Source organism: Mus musculus, chromosome 13, assembly GCF_000001635.26.
Source record: "Mus musculus strain C57BL/6J chromosome 13, GRCm38.p6 C57BL/6J".
In the NCBI taxonomy this organism is placed as follows: Eukaryota; Metazoa; Chordata; class Mammalia; order Rodentia; family Muridae; genus Mus; species Mus musculus.
In genome coordinates, this window is record NC_000079.6 from 52,951,335 (window position 1) to 52,967,203 (window position 15,869).

Consider the following 15,869-nt stretch of genomic DNA (forward strand, 5'->3'; position numbering starts at 1 on the left):
GCTTTTGGAAGCTGGGTTTCTCCTTCCGCCGCGTAGGTTCTGTGCTTTTGGCAGCAAACACTTCTCCCTACAGTTCCAGCTCACCAGCTCTACTCTGCCTTTTAGTGAAGATTCCTTTCTGGGATCTCCTACTGCCTAAAAACATCAAATAAATGTTTGCATTTGTTTTCATGTTCACTACTTAAATAAATAAGAGCAGTTCAGGTTGCAGGCCATCTGACTCCATCCACCCCTGCCTGGGTAAGAACTGCCCTTTTGTCCTTCGTGTCCATACAGTATTTGCTACCTACCTGCCCCAGTTACGTAGTAGCTGCTTCAGCCATCAGACTCAACGTTATTGTAGAGAGTGCTCCTATGTAAGAAACCTCTGTTTTACTAAGAACTACCATAAACACCTAAGTATAAATGTCTCCAATTCCGTGGATCCACCTTCTCCTCATCCCCCTTCTCTTCCTGCCTCTCTTCCTTTTCTTGTTTAGTTTAGTTTAGTTTAGTTTTGTTTTGTTTTGTTTTGTTTTGTTTTGTTTTGTTTTGTTGTTTTGTTTTGAGACAGGGTTTCTCTGTGTAGCCCTGGTTGTCCTGGAACTCACTTTGTAGACCAGGCTGCCCTCAAACTCAGAGATCCTCCTGCCTCTGCCTCCTGAGTGCTGAGATTAAAGGTGTGTGCCACCATGCCCAGCTCCATGCTTCTTTTAAATGCAAGGGAAAACATTCTTTTAATAAAATGAGAAAACTGAAATGTTGTGTCTTAGTCCTACTAAGAGTTATGTTAAGAAGAAATCTGTGTTCATATATATTCTTGTATCTCAAACTGTATCTCGGGTTTGGTACTATCCCAGCTTTGTGGATGAGGGGCACTGCTGTGCTCCCCCAAGCACAAACACTTGTTCTGCATGGAGAACAACTCTGTTCTGCCTGGGCAGAGCTGCTGTTGTTGTTGTTGTTAAGAAGTTTCCAGATCTGCTATCCCAGGCTCCTCAACCTCCTATCCCCTCCTTCTCCAATCATGGCTCCGAAGAAGGATTGCAGAGATATGCCTGGAGCTTCCATCTCTGTGTTCCACAGAACTGCATTTATATATATCTCAAGTTCCCATGAAAACTCAACAATATGATCTGCTGTTGCTCTTTGTCAGGCTTCATTATGAAGGTATTACTGCATGTTTAGGGCAGAGCTCTGTTGGATGGGAAGAGTTTAGATGTGGCTTTAAAAAGTCCCCGAAGGCTTCAGGTGTTGAAATGTATTTACTCCCCAACGTGAGAAGCTGAAAGGGTGGAAACAATCCCTCTGTGGTGTTGACAGGATGGGCCTTGAGAGGTGATGAGGCTCAGATAAAGTCATCAGGTGGAGCCTCGTGATTGGATTTATGGCTTTATAAGAGGGAGGAAGATCCGAGCAAGCACACACACACTTGCACATTGCACATGGGCACACTTTTCTCATCTGACACCATGTATGTCTTTGGGACTCAGCTATCAAGAAGAACCTCAGAGGGCTGAGGAGATGGCCCTGTGGTTAAGGGCATTTGCTGCTCTTGCAGAGGATCCAAGTTCTGCTGGTTTGAGAGAACTTGATAAGCACAACTCCAGCCATCCCTGGCATTTCCTTTTGCTTAGCTACTGTTTGATGCTATCTTAGGGTTTTACTGCTGTGAACAGACACCATGACCAAGGCAAGTCTTACAAAGACAACATTTAATTGGGGCTGGCTTACAGGTTCAGAGATTCAGTCCAGTATCATCAAGGTGGGAACATGGTAGCATCCAGGCAGGCATGGTGCAGGAGGAACTGAGAGTTCTACATCTTCATCTGAAGGCTGCTAACAGAAGACTGACTTCCATGCAGCTAGGATGAGGGTCTTAAGGCCCACACCCACAGTGACACACCTACTCCAGCAAGGCCACACCTCCTAATAGTGCCACGCCCTGGGCAAAGCATTTACAAACCATCACAGATGCTTTTTCTTGTTCTCTCTTTTTTTCTTTTTCTTCTGTTTGTACTTCAAGGAAGCATGGCTAAGCAAGCACATTCTCACCCACTTTCCCGGCGGGATCGTGGCTTTTACCAGCTATTATAGCCTACTTTGCCTCCTTGTGTTACAGTCTGGCCCCGAGGTGAATTTACTTTCAAACTCAATGAACAGGAAGAATGGCACTCTTCTCGGTTCTGCCCTGTTGCACGCTGTCAAAAGTAAGTGTTAAAGATGCTTCATCCTCCTGGAGAGAGTGAGTTTTATGGATGTGTAACAAGGTTTATCTCACCTTGCGTGTTCCTGGCGATAATTATCTTGATTTCTCTAAAAACACACTCATTTGTAATCTCAAAAGAATCACTGCTTCCACCTGAATTGTACAAATAATAGTCTTAATTTTGTCCTGAAGTGTGGGAGAGGCTATCTCAGATGCCACTGCATGAAGCATGTAACACAAAAGCAGCTACAAAACAAAGAAAGCAATATAACTTGTGATATGTATTCCTCTTTAAAGATGACTGGGAATATCTCCAGCATGTCCCCCATTCTTCATAAACCAGGCCTGGCTTGTGCATTGGTGCTGAGGCATCTGGAGAAAGCCTCGTTCTTTCATGGGCAGATGCATTCTAAAGAGCTTTACAGTTGTTCCTGGGTATCCATGGAAACAGTTCAAAGACCCACAAGGAAATTAAAACCCATAGTTGCTCACGTCTTTATGTAAGCGGCACAGGATTTGCATATCACTTTTATATGTCACCAATCATTCCTAGACTCCATACAGCCCTTGACATGGCAAAGATGCTGTAGCAATTAGATGCTGTGTGGTTTAAACAAAGGCATCTGTTAGTTTTCTGCCATAAGGCAAAGTATGTGACCAAGGCAATTCGAGGAAGGAAGGGTGTACTTTGGCTCACAGTTTAAGGGTACCCTATGGACCAGGAGCACAGGATCCTTCCAGCAGAAGAGCTATAGCCTTTATCACATCTCTGTACCCACTGGCAAGAGTCCATCACAATCTGGTTTGTTGACTGTTGACATGCCATCATAGAACACAAGGGTAGGAAGGTCATTGGACCTTCACCTGAGACTCTAGCCACACCCACAGCCACCTGTATGCTCTTCTGCCCTAACTGCACATAACCACTGTTTTCAGATGGTGTTGACAAAAATAATATAAGCTGGGGGAATTTGAGACGGGGCACCATCTATGTGATGGGAGGCCATCATCGAGCTGGGTGAAGACTTTCCTCTGGGGCTGCTCACCCTCCTGTCAGCGAGCATCTCTCACCCACGTTCTGTAAGTGAGCTCCAGAAGCTCACTGGCTCCAGGGTGAACTTTATTTTGTCCTTGGGACCTTAAGGAGGGAGCTGACATCGTTTGTGCCCTCCACCCCCAAGAGAGGAATTCTCCCAACAATATGGCAGCAAGACCATGAGGTAGCCTGCATAGTATCTATCTATAGCACACACACACACACACATGCAGGGGGGCAGGGAGCTGTTCTCAGCCCACTACCTCTTTGTTAGGAATCAGACCCAGGACAAGCAACTGAGGTGCATATTCAGCATGTCAAACCAGACCTGGCCTCCAGGTTCCCCAAGCATCCCTCAGTCCCTACCTGGCAGACCCTGCCTCTACCCTAAACTTTTCAGCCCAGGGGCTGAGCTTCTCCTTCCCTGTAGAGCTCTTCCCTAGATAATCCAGATAATTTGGTCCCCCAATCCCTCTTGCTTCTCTCACTGCACTCGCTTTCTCTCTTTCTCTTTCTCCTTCCCTCTGTCTCCCTCCCCATGGCGACTTCCCTGAACTCTCCTCAGTACAAGTGAACCCCCCTGAGAATGGCTTCCCAAAAATCCTGCCTTTGTGTACTTTAATCCAGCCTGAACCAGTTCATTTCACTGGCGGAGAAATATCCTATCACTCCTTTTTATTCGGTCCAGGACTCTAGTCCACGGGTGATGCTACCCAGAGTCAGTGTGGGTCTTCCCACCTCAACTACCTCAATCTATGGACTTCCTCACAAGTATGCCCAGAGGTTCATAGCCTAGGTAAGTCTCAATCATGTCAAGTTGATAGGCAACATCAACCATCACAGAGAAAAATAACAAGAAGTCTACATGTTAAGGGAAGATTGTCTTAGGATTTTACTACTATGAACAGACACCATGACCAAAGCAAGTCTTATAAAGGACAACACTTAATTGGGGTTGATTTACAGGTTCAGAGGTTCAGTCCATTACCATCAAGGTAGGAGCATGGCAGCATCCAGGCAGACATGGTGCAGGAGGGGCTGAGAGTTCTACATCTTCATCTGAAGGCTGCTAGCAGAAGACTGACTTCCATGTATCTAGGATGAGGGTCTTAAGTCCACCCCCAGAGTGACACGCCCACTCCAACAAGGCCACACCTCCTAATAGTGCCACTCCCTGGGCCGAGCATATATAAACCATTACACAGATGCAACTTATCTCCAAAGTAATTCTGATCTGTGGCTGGGTGACTCTCCAGCTGTAGACTGCTCTCACATGAAGGACCAATTCTACTGTCAAGTGGCTCAGCGTTCAGTCTTCAGGAGGGGAGGATACCTATTTGTCTACTTGTCCTTAGCATTATTCCTGTTACTTTTGGAGTCAGAGCCAGGGCTCTCAGCAAACAGTGAGGCTTGGCTGCCAGTCCTCACTAAGTCAATGAAACAAACAATTAACACAAAAACAGTAGAAAAAGGATATTGATTCCGTGAGGCCACATCCAGAGAGGAACAAAGATCCAGACTCTGGAGTCCATCTTCCGAGTCCTGCCTTGAGGTTTACCTTTAGATAGAGAGCTGGGGGTGTATATAGTTAAACAGTCCGGGTCAAGGCGTGCTCCTGCACGTCATGTTTCTGGCTTGTTCTGCAAGGTGGTCTGATGAATTGACAGAACTGTGTGAAATCTCTTTCCAGGAGACAAGATGACTGGTACCAGATTTTGGCTTTCCCCTTCTCTCTGCATGTGATTCCTGGAAAATTCCAATTTCCCAGCATCCGTTCATTGTCTTAGTAGTCTGACAGCCAAAGGACGGGCCACAAGTCTCTGTTCAGATTTTCTTCACTCCCAGATGGAGAAGGTCCTAGCCCTTGAGGGTTTAAGCATATTGCTCATGACTGAGAAAGGATAAAGTGGAAACCACCATGAGGTGACTGCTAAGAAAACCTGGCGCTCTTTACTGCCCAGCTCTTTGGCCTGACCAGGACCAATAGAGATTAGCATCCTGAGCCACTCAATTGAGAATGCTGTTTATGTGGCAACTTAAGAGTTTGATAAGTTGTGGACACGAGAGACAAGCCTCTTCTCCATGCTCACCATCAGCTTGTACTTTGGGAGCACTTGGAGTCCATCTTGATCCCCCTCCCCCACTCCCTCCTCCCCAGTGCTCACCTCTGTCAGCCCATGGTTCCACCATCTTCCAGAAACACATCCTACTTCCCTCCTGCCCAACTCATTTCCACGTCTTCTCTGCATTCTTTCTTCTCCTCTCTACACAAGACCATCTTTCTCCCTCCAACTATGCCTGCCTCTTCCAATGCTCTTCTCATTTTTCCCCCTGGACCAACCAGCACCCATGTGCAAAGGACAAGGAAAAGAAGTAGTAAAGCCAAACTCCGAGATGAATGGGGGTCATTGGCTGAGTGCACTTTTGGCCATATTCAGTCTCGTAAACAGGATAAGGGAGTGTTCTGGAATGTTCCTCAGTCCTACTGGAAGAACTGATGGTCAGCCTTCTTCATAGGAGGGGGATACTCAGGGCTGGCTGGACAGAACTTCATGCTGAAGGGACTGAGAGGAACAGGAAACTTAAGCACTAGGCCCACCCAGGAATCTCCAAGACCTTCTCATATGCCTGCAGACATGCCTTTTCTCTCCTTTTGACCTCTGTGGATGCCTAGAACTTAACAGAAGTGCATCACTGCACCTGGCAAGGGCCCTTTCTTTCTTTCTTTCTTTCTTTCTTTCTTTCTTTCTTTCTTTGTTTTGTTTTGTTTTGTTTTGTTTTGTTTTGTTTTTTGAGACAGGGTTTCTCTGTATAGCTCTGGCTATCCTGGAACTCACTTTGTAGACCTGGCTGGCCTCAAACTCAGAAATCCACCTGCCTTTGCCTCCCAAGTACTGGGGTTAAAAGCTTGCACCACCATGCCCGGCTTAGCAAGGGCCATTTCTTAAGGCTGGAAGCCAAGGCCAGGCAGTGGTGGTGCACGCCTTTAATCCCAGCACTTGGGAGGCAGAGGCAGGTAGATTTCTGAGTTCGAGGCCAGCCTGGTCTACAGAGTGAGTTCCAGGACAGCCAGGGCTACACAGAGAAACCCTGTCTGGAAAACCACCCCCCCCCAAAAAAAAAAAACTCACAAAAAACAACAAACAAAGGCTGGAAACCAATGTCTAATGGGAAGCAGACCCGTGGTTACTTGTGATTTTGCGTGTATGTGGGGGCAGGGTTGGTACAGGTGGAGAGCAAAGGTTTTGCCAGAGGTTTTCTTAGTTACCTGTTTTACCTGTTGGCTAGCCTGGCTGGCCAGGATGCTCCAAAGATACACCTGACTCTGTTCTTGCAACGTGACTTAGCAGACACATGCAGCCATGCCTGTATCTTTATGTGGCTGCTGAGGGCCTGAATTTAGGCCTCTTGCTTGTACAGCAAACACTAGTTAACTGAGCCATCTCCCCAGTCCAGTCTTTGAATTGTATTTGTTACTTAGCCACTAGGTAAGTTCATGTCAGTGATATACAATGCCTCAGTTGTATATTTTTTCTGTCAAGAAAGGTAGTAGGTAGTAGGGCATTTGTTAATGTAAATACTGAGAAATGTGTTGCTAGGCAACGAGGGTATTGTGAGGATATCAGACGGTGTGTGTGTCTACACAAACTATGATGGTTGTGATGTCACACAGCAATAACCTTAGGAGATTACCATTGAATTTCGGTCCACCGTTGACCAAAACATTGCTCTGTGGCTTGCCTGGGTTCCCTGCTCTGTCTCCTTTCAAGCTGATTGTCCTGATCTCTAGACCAGGCTCTTCACTTGCCCCATGCCCTTTCATTCCTTGTTCACACCCGCAGAGCTGAATCAACCCCCTGGTAGAGAGGAGATATTCAGACCCACTGGTGTCCCTCCCTTCGACTATCAGACTGTTGGCACAACAGACCTCAAGTAACTAAAATTTTCATAGGAGCCTCACACTGGGGGAAGGCAAAGACTGAAGCTTCCAAGGAATCTACTTCCCAGGAAGAGATTACACATGGTTTTGACAACACGTCAGATGACCTTACAGAAGAGTCTAGAACCAAGACAATTATGAGAGATGGGGCCACACCTTGACCAGGACTGTTTAGCTATGCATACCTCTTGCCCTCCATTTCAACTTAGACTTCATGTCAGGAGCCTAAAATTGAACTTGGGCAAGTGGGGGTTCCCACTGGACCCCACTATTTGCTTCTCTTCTCAATGTGCCCACGTAGAATACATCTCCTTCTCTGCTTTTCACTGCCACTTGTCTCTTTGCCTAGGGGATGGTTCTACCCATGGTGGGTTGGGTCCTTAAGGCAATCCTTCACAGTCTCCTTAATTGTCCTATTGAGGAACTGGCTTACCCTGTCTTGCTATGGCTGCCAGGGCCTGGGCTTTGACCCTAATGGCTTCGGTAACAGGCATGCTCTTTCCACACCTTTCTTGCTAGCGTTCTCTCCTGGCTGTTGTTACCATTAGTATTTAAGTCTTCTACCAGTGACTTTAAAATTCCTCAAGAGCAGAGGTTTCTTGGCTAGTTTTCTGCCATCACACTAGTGATTACCTTCAAGTAAGAGTTTTTCTTGCATCTTGGTGATTCAATGTGTCATTCTGTTGCAGTGATAAACTCTCTGACCAAAACAATGTAGAGGAGGAAAGGGTGTGTTTGGCTTATACTTCCAGGTAGTTATCTATCATGGCGGGAAGTCAGGGCATGAAGACAAATAGAAATTTAAAGCAGAAACCATGGAGGAGTACTGCTTGTTGACTCTCTCTCTCTGGTTTGTTCAGGCTTGTGGCTAACATGCTTCCTTACACAGCTCAGGACCACTCGCCTAGAGGATGGTTCTACCCACGGTGGGTTGGGTCCTTAAGGCAATCTCGCACAGATACTGCTACAGCCCAACCTGTTAAAGACAATTATTCAATTGAGCCTCTTTTTTCAGTTGATTATAGGCTGTGCTGACATGTTAATGCTAATTAGGATATGTGGTTTATCAAAGTCCAGGGCTCCTATACTTGCTGAGTGAAACCAGCCCTCATAGTATGGCTTGGGGGGGGGGGGATGCCAGGGGGTCGTTCCTGCAGTAAGGGAGCTGCTTTACTCTGAAGAATGTTGACTGAGATATATAGTCCAGCAAAGGTGTAAAAAGAATACCCAGAAGTATCCGATCTATTAGTTACTGAAAAAACTGAGGAAGAGTGACTAAATATTTTTACCTGTTTCCACCAAGTTGTGGAAAGAGTTTCAAGTCACACAGTCTTTCAGGGTCCTGAAACTGTCCACCCACAGTGGGTCTCTTTAGTCTCTCCATCCTCCAGCTTGACCCTCCTGGACCCCTCCAAGGCACAGGCCCCACTCCTCCATCCCTCCTTCTTTTCTCTTCAAGGCAGCTGACCATTTTTTTTGTCACTGGGATTCCTGCTCTTGTCTTAGTTTCTTGTCCCTGGAAACCCAACAACAAAGCTGTAGAACCAAAGATGTCTGCTCATTCCTGGGTTACTGGTCTCCAGGCGTCTTCCTCTTCCATTTCCATTGTGCCATGTTGTTGTCAACAGCTTCCTTATCCTACTTTCCAGCCTCCTATTTTCTCCTACTTCTTCCTTGTTTCCTTCCCTCCTTTGTTCTATCTATCTATCTATCTATCTATCTATCTATCTATCTATCTATCTATCTGTCACATATATTTATTTGTGATATGTGTGTACATGCCCATGTATATGCTATCGCACATGTATGCAGGTCAGAGGACAGCTTGCAGGAGTTGGTTCTCTCCTTCTACCATGTAGGTCCTGGGGGAGGGGGGGCGGGTCAAGTTCTTGCTGTCAGGCTTGGCAGCTGGTGCCCTTACCCACTGAGCCATACTGCCAACCCCACTCTGTCTTCCAAAGGGACCTTATTCTTAGCCAACAGAGTTTTGGGCTGTCTTCAAACACTGTCTCTCAAAGTCACCTTGCTCTTCATAAGCGGTTGATGTAGCCTTGGATGCACTGGGGACACTTGGCTGAGCAGAAATGTGTTCTGCTCCCCATCAGCAGCCCTGGGGGATCTCTCGCAGGCTGCTCTGTCACCTCCCACAGTTACCTGCTCATCCTTATCTATCTCTGTCACTTCCTGAATTGAGGCTTTCTGTCTGTCCCCTAGAATCCACACTAGCTTCTTCTATAGGGCACCTACAAAGGTTAAGGCCAGCTGTATTTCAAATGTTTTTCTCATGACACCCTACTTCCCCTTTCTAAGACTGTAGTTCATAATCCAGAATTACCATAATCCTCTACTCTTACCGGTATTCTGGGGGCTCAAGTGGCAAATGTTCCTCATTTGAAATTTTCTGGCCCAAGTGGAAATGGGATACAGCCCAGATCCTTGGTGACTAAATAACTTCAATGACTCCTGTCCCTTTCGGCCATCTGAGACTATTAGCAACCCTCCAACTAGGAAGGTTTTCTAGTCTTCAAAATTGACTCTTATAGCTATCAGGTGTTTTGTTTTCTTTTCTTTTGTTTTGTTTTTAAAAATCTAACGGTGTGTGTGTTGGGGGAGGGGGTGAGACAAGAGTGTCTAACTCAGTCTGACCTCAAACCCACAATGTGTCCCAAGAACGGCCTTGAAGTTCTGATTCTCCTGCCTCGGCCTCCTGTGTGATGGATGAGATTACAGGTGTGAACACCCATTCAGGCAGGGTTTATGCAGTACTGGAGATGGAACCCAGGGCTCTGTGCATTCCAGGCAAGCTCTCTATCACATAAGCCACATTCCTAACTTCTAACAAGACATTAAACTTTTTTTCTTTTAAACCAGCAAAATGCCTGTGTGGCAGAAAGGTCTCAGTGGATGAGGGCTCAATTGTTCAGAGGGCCATGTGTGTAGGCAGCCACCAGAATTCACACACAAGTTGAGCTGGTTTTATTTTTTTGAAATAGTTCCTTCTTTGCAGCTAATAGACAAATGCATTATTCAACTATCATACAATAGATAACCAGTCATTTCAACCCCAGCTTCCTGCTGCTCTTCTTCATTCTGATGGGCTCCTGTTATGAAGTCCCTGCTGGCCTTGAATTTGCAATCCTCCTGCCTCTGCCTCCCAAGTGCTGGGATTATAGGTATGTATCACAGTACTTAGCTTTAAGGGCTCTCTTTCTACTTCTCATGAAAAAGCCTTCCTTTGTAGATCCCCTTTGCCCTTCTGTCTTAGTCAGGGTTTCTATTCCTGCACAAACATCATGACCAAGAAGCAAATTGGGGAGGATAGGGTTTATTCAGCTTACACTTCCACATTGCTGTTCATCACCAAAGGAAGTCAGGACTGGAACTCAAGCAGGTCAGGAAGCAGGAGCTGATGCAGAGGCCATGGAGGGATGTTACTTACTGGCTTGTCTCCCCTGGCTTGCTCAGCCTGCTCTCTTATAGAACCCAGGACTACCAGCCCAGGGATGGCACCACCCACAAGGGGCCCTTCCCCCTTGATCACTAATTGAGAAAATGCCTTGCAGCTGGATCTCATGGAGGCATTTCCCCAACTGAAACTCCTTTCTCTATGGTAACTCCAGCCTGTGTCAAGTTGACACACAAAACCAGTCAGTCCACCCTCTGAAGTGCCCCATGTAGGCTCCTACCCTCTCTCCTCATCCAGGCACAGGGCTTGGATCCTGGACACTGTACTGTTCGCTTCTGGGAAAGCTTCTACAAGAGACTGGCATAGTGGTCATTCTTTCTGCACAGACTCCGTTGCTTGTGGTATTGGTCATCAATAGGAAATCCTAGAAATTCATTTTGTGTGTGTGTGTGTGTTCGGGGGTCTCATATGACCTGAAACGTACTAAATAGCTGGGAATGATCTTTAACCCCTGCTTGTATCCTTAAACCATTCACATAGAAAGCAAGTTTTAGGTGCTGGAGAAACGGCTTAGTGGGTAGGAGGAACACATGCTGATCTTGCAGAAGTCTTGAGTTTGGTTTCCAAACTCAGAACTGCCTGTAACTCCAGCTTCGAGGGAACTGAAAGTTCTGCAAAGGTTCCTGCACTCATGGTGTGCACATGATACACATACGCATAATTAAAAATAAGTTAAACCATAGCAGCTGTTATTACACGACTATTGTTCTATTCCCTATCAGTTGTTGATCATCCTGTACTGTGTTACTTTTTTTGTTTGTTTGTATGTTTGTTTGAGACAGGGTTTCTCTGTGTAGCCCTGGCTTTCCTGGAACTCACTCTGTAGACCAGGCTGGCCTCTAACTCAGAAATCCGCCCGCCTCTGCCTCCCAAGTGCTAGGATTAAAGGTGTGAGCCACCACTGCCCAGCCACTGTGTAACTTATAAATTAAACTTTGTATAGGGAACTTTGCAAGTGTAGGGAAGATCCAATCTGTGTCGAGTTGGTCACTTCCTATAGCTTCGGGTATCCACAGGGACTGTAAAAGGTACAATATGATCACCTCCGTAGGGTCAGGGCATGTGATAGGAGCAACTCTAACCAATCAAATCCCACACGGTGAGGAACTGATGAAGACAGGATACACACACAGTGAGGAGGCCATGTGGAGGACCTGTCTGCATTCCAGGGAGGAACTGTCAGCTATCCCTCTCCATGCCTGAGTGTTGGGGTTGACCCACTGGGGAGCACCTTTGGGTGTGTCTGGCTGTGCCTTCCTTTCAATCTGTAGCAACCTAAGAGCTGCCTGTTGGATATTCCTGAGGCTTCTTGGTGCTCTGAGGTGTATAGTCCCTATCTTTTGATAGTCATGCTATACATAGTTGTAAGTCTCCTTGCTTGTGTGTGTGCATGTGTGAGTGTGGCCAGAGGCCAATGTCAGGTGTGCTTCAGGTGTCATCTACCTTATTTTTTGAGACAGGATTTCCTCTCTGAAGCTGGTAATTATCTATTAGACCAGGTCGGCCAGCCAGTGAGCCCCAGAGATCCCTGTGTGCCCTCTTCCCAATAGCTGTGAGACTACTGGCTTGCACCACTGAATCTGCCTTTCTCTTCCTCCTCTTCTTCCCCCCTACTTCCCCTCCTCCTCTTCCTCTTCTTCCTGCTCTTCCTCTTCCTCCTTCTCTCTCCCTCCATCCCCCCCCCCTCTTCTGAGACAGTCTTTCTATGTAATCATGGTGCTCACTATATAGACCAGGCTGGCCTCGAACTCACAGAGATTCATCTCTCTGCATCCCAAGTGCTGGGATTAAAGGCATGCACCCCTATGCCAGACCTTACATCTGGGTTTTCCTGTGGACTCTGGGGATTCAGGTCTTCATGCTTGCATACCAGCCCTTTACCAACTAAGCTCCCTCCCAACCCCATTTTCTATCATTCTGGGGGACTCTGGGGAGCAAGTGTGTGGGGGGGGAGGGCTGCAGGGATTCCTGTTAGCCTGTAACATTAATGCTTGCTTACTGTACAATTTCTTTGGGTCTTCACATATTGATGGGGTTCGTTTGATTTTTAAGGTATAACACTGAGATAAGGGAGGGTCTTGAAATGCCAAGGCAAAGGGACACCAAGAAGAGAGATAAAATGATCAGGGTGGCACCCCTAATGACTGCTTCTACTTGTCAATAAATCTGGGAGACAAGCTGGGAATGGAAGGCCACACCTGTAGGACTACACTCCCGAAGCCCAACCTGAAACACTAGCAACCAAGTTTGGGAAGATGCTGTGTTAGTAAGAGGTCAACATTCTTCTTCATGGTTCTGAGTGAAGAAAAATATTCTTTGGAACAAAAAGGTTTCCCCTTTGTGTGCCTGGTCTGTTCCTGATGCCCTTTGGTACCCGAGTGTCAGCTCGTCATCTCTCTGGATAATTGACTAGTACTTTTGTTAACGTTTGTCACTCTTGATGCTCCCTGCCCACACCTTGTCAGGAACCATCATGTTTTGGTATTTATGAATGTGTGTGTGTGTGCCCACCATGTGTGTGTAGGTGTCTGAGCTAAAAGAATGTTATGTCTCTTGAGTTCCAGGTGGTTGTGAACAGCCCAACATGAGTGTTGAGAACCAAACTGGAGTCCTCTGGAAGAACAGTTAAGCAAAAACACTTAACCGTTCTGAGCCATCCCTCCAGATCCTAGAGAATGTTCTCCATCCAAGTCCTAACCAGGCCTAACACTGCTTAGCTTCTGGGATCAGATGAGATTGGGTGTGTCCAAGGTAGTATGGCCGGAGACTGCTTTCTGCTGTGCCTCTGGCTGCTTTTGCAGAGACAGGGGACAAGTGTTTGCATGTGTCAACACAGATACAACCTCCTATTTCCCAGGGCTCTAACTCACACAAGCTTCAAGGAATCCCACTCCCCTCCATGCAACTGTTTGATTTTTTTCCCCCTTACTGTGACTTTCATTGTGTGGTGCTGAGGATTGGATCCAAGGCCTTGTACGTTTGAGTTTAGTACTCCACTGGCATGCTATGAGCCCAGCCCCGGATACCTCTTACCATGTAGGAAAACCCTACATGCTATGTCTACTGTACAAACAGCTCATGTTGTGATCCATCCTGTCCATTCTGGGCTGTTGAAGTATTTTGACTCTGTTTTGTCTGTGAGCCTGCTTCTCTGCTTCCCAGTGTTTGTGGGTGCCTGTCAACTGTCTCAGGCCTCAACTCAGTCTGTAACAAGATTTGAGAAAGGTAGAAGACCTTACCAAGACATACATTTCTCTAGCTGGAAAAACCTGGATGAAAGTGAAGACCATAGCTAAAAGACCAAAGTAGGCCAGTGTATGTGTGCTTATGTGTGCTTATGTGTGCTGGTATTTAAGGAACACTCTAAAACACAAAGCACCTTTGTGTTAAATATGAAGATGCTGAAAACATAGCTAGAAGAAGCACTCCTGGATGTGGAGACTCTGAAAGTCTCAAAGCGATCACACTGTCCACCTGCTTTCCCTCCAGGTGCTGGGGTTGACATGGGCACAGGTAAGAGCAAGGTTGCATCAGTGCAATATTCCCCCCATACCCAGCACAGAAAGATCAGTATGGAGACAGAGCTTGGGCAACGAGTGACCTACCAGGAATGTTGTCTACCACCCCACCCACTCCACTAGAGAGACACAGGACACCAACCACCCACACCTAGGAGCACATGGGGCTCGTGACACTTGCTTCTTGGGACAGCAGAGAATTCTGGACAAATAACCAGGTGTGGTCTGCTCTCCAGCTGGCTGGGATTATGCTTTCTATACCTGTGTGTTTTAAATTCTAATATCCAAAAGATAGAGAGGCTAGAAGCACTGGGCTGGACTGGATGTGGAAACTCAGAATATTTCTCATTCACAGATCTTTTCTCCCTCCTGAGAGGTGGTGGGATGGAGCCTAGGGCCCCACACATGCTAGGCAAATGCTCTGCCACTGAACTATACCTTGAGCTATGCCACAACTGAGTCTTTTAACAAGTCATTAAATATACTGGATATTGTATGTGGTAACTGGTAGGGCCTCAGAAATTCCTTTAATGACATTTAACTGGTTTACATTGTCCCTGTATGGTTACATTCTATAGCTGTTAAGCTTTAGAGTAATGTTAAGAGAAAAAAAAAAAGGCCAAAACCAAAAATAAATGTCCTCCCTCCTATTTTTTTTTTTTTAATCTACTTTTAAAACTGGTCTTTCATCCAGTAAAGTGGGTCAGTGACTCAAACACTGCAGTATGTGTCACACTTAAAATGGAGGTGACTAAGGAGAGGCCGGACACCAAACCGCTTGGAGTCTCCATCAAAGAACATTAGAGAAAACTCAGACCCAAGAAAACCCCACTAATGGAGAATAATTAAATAATCCAGTCCCCCAGTCCAGGGGCGCTCACCGTCTCTACCCTTGCCTCGCTCCCCTGGGCTCCATGGGCAAGTGTCCCAGGCCCTTGCTATGCTTCTCGTTAGGTTTGTAAACATGATTATTGGTGCGTGTGTGGGTGGGCGGGGATCAGTTTTCTCTCATTCTGGGGAAGCAACTACTCCACAGTAAGTAAAATGTAGAATGCCTGTGTTGTGATGGTTTGCCCAGAGAGTGAGACTATTTGAAAGTGTGGCCTTGTTGGGGTAGGTGTGTCACTGTGGGTGTGGGCTTTAAGACCCTCATCCTAGCTGCCTGTAAGCCAGTATTCTCCTAACAGCCTTCAGATGAAGATGTAGAACACTCAGCTCTGCCTGCGCCATGCCTGCCTGGATGCCGCCATGCTCCTGTCTTGATGATAATGAACCTGTAAGCCAGCCCCAATTAAATGTCCTTTTTAAGACTTGCATTGGTCATGGTGTTCATTGCAAAAAACCAAAAACAAACCCTAACTAAGATAGCCTGCTTGTACCTTGTGTGTGTGTTAGGTCAAAAATCGATGTCCAGTGTCTTCCTTAATCAATTTCCACCTTATTTTTTGATTCAGGCCTTTCACTGAACTTGAAGACTTGAAGGATAGGCTGGAGCCGGAGGGATCTTCCTGTATGCTGTGTCCCCGACTAGTCTCCCTTCTCTGAAGATACAGGTGTGTGTGCTGGTACACCTGGCTTTTTATATGCACGCTAGGGAAACCGGATCCTCCCGGTAGTTTGGGAGGTGCCTTACCCCAACTGAGGCATCCATCTCCTCAGCTTCTACCTTAAGAAACCCCAGTGGCCTTTGCTTTTCCCATCCGATCAAGTGGAACAGAGCC

General features: G+C 46.5%; 1 long non-coding RNA gene across 1 annotated transcript; it reads left to right on the forward strand.

Annotated features, from left to right (window-relative positions):
- The first annotated feature begins 3,066 nt into the window (after positions 1-3,066).
- Gm40950 lies at positions 3,067-15,854 on the forward strand. Its single transcript, XR_873402.3, has 3 exons — positions 3,067-3,408; positions 3,913-4,020; positions 15,603-15,854. It is a non-coding gene; the product is annotated as a predicted gene, 40950 (long non-coding RNA).
- The last annotated feature ends 15 nt before the right edge of the window (positions 15,855-15,869 follow it).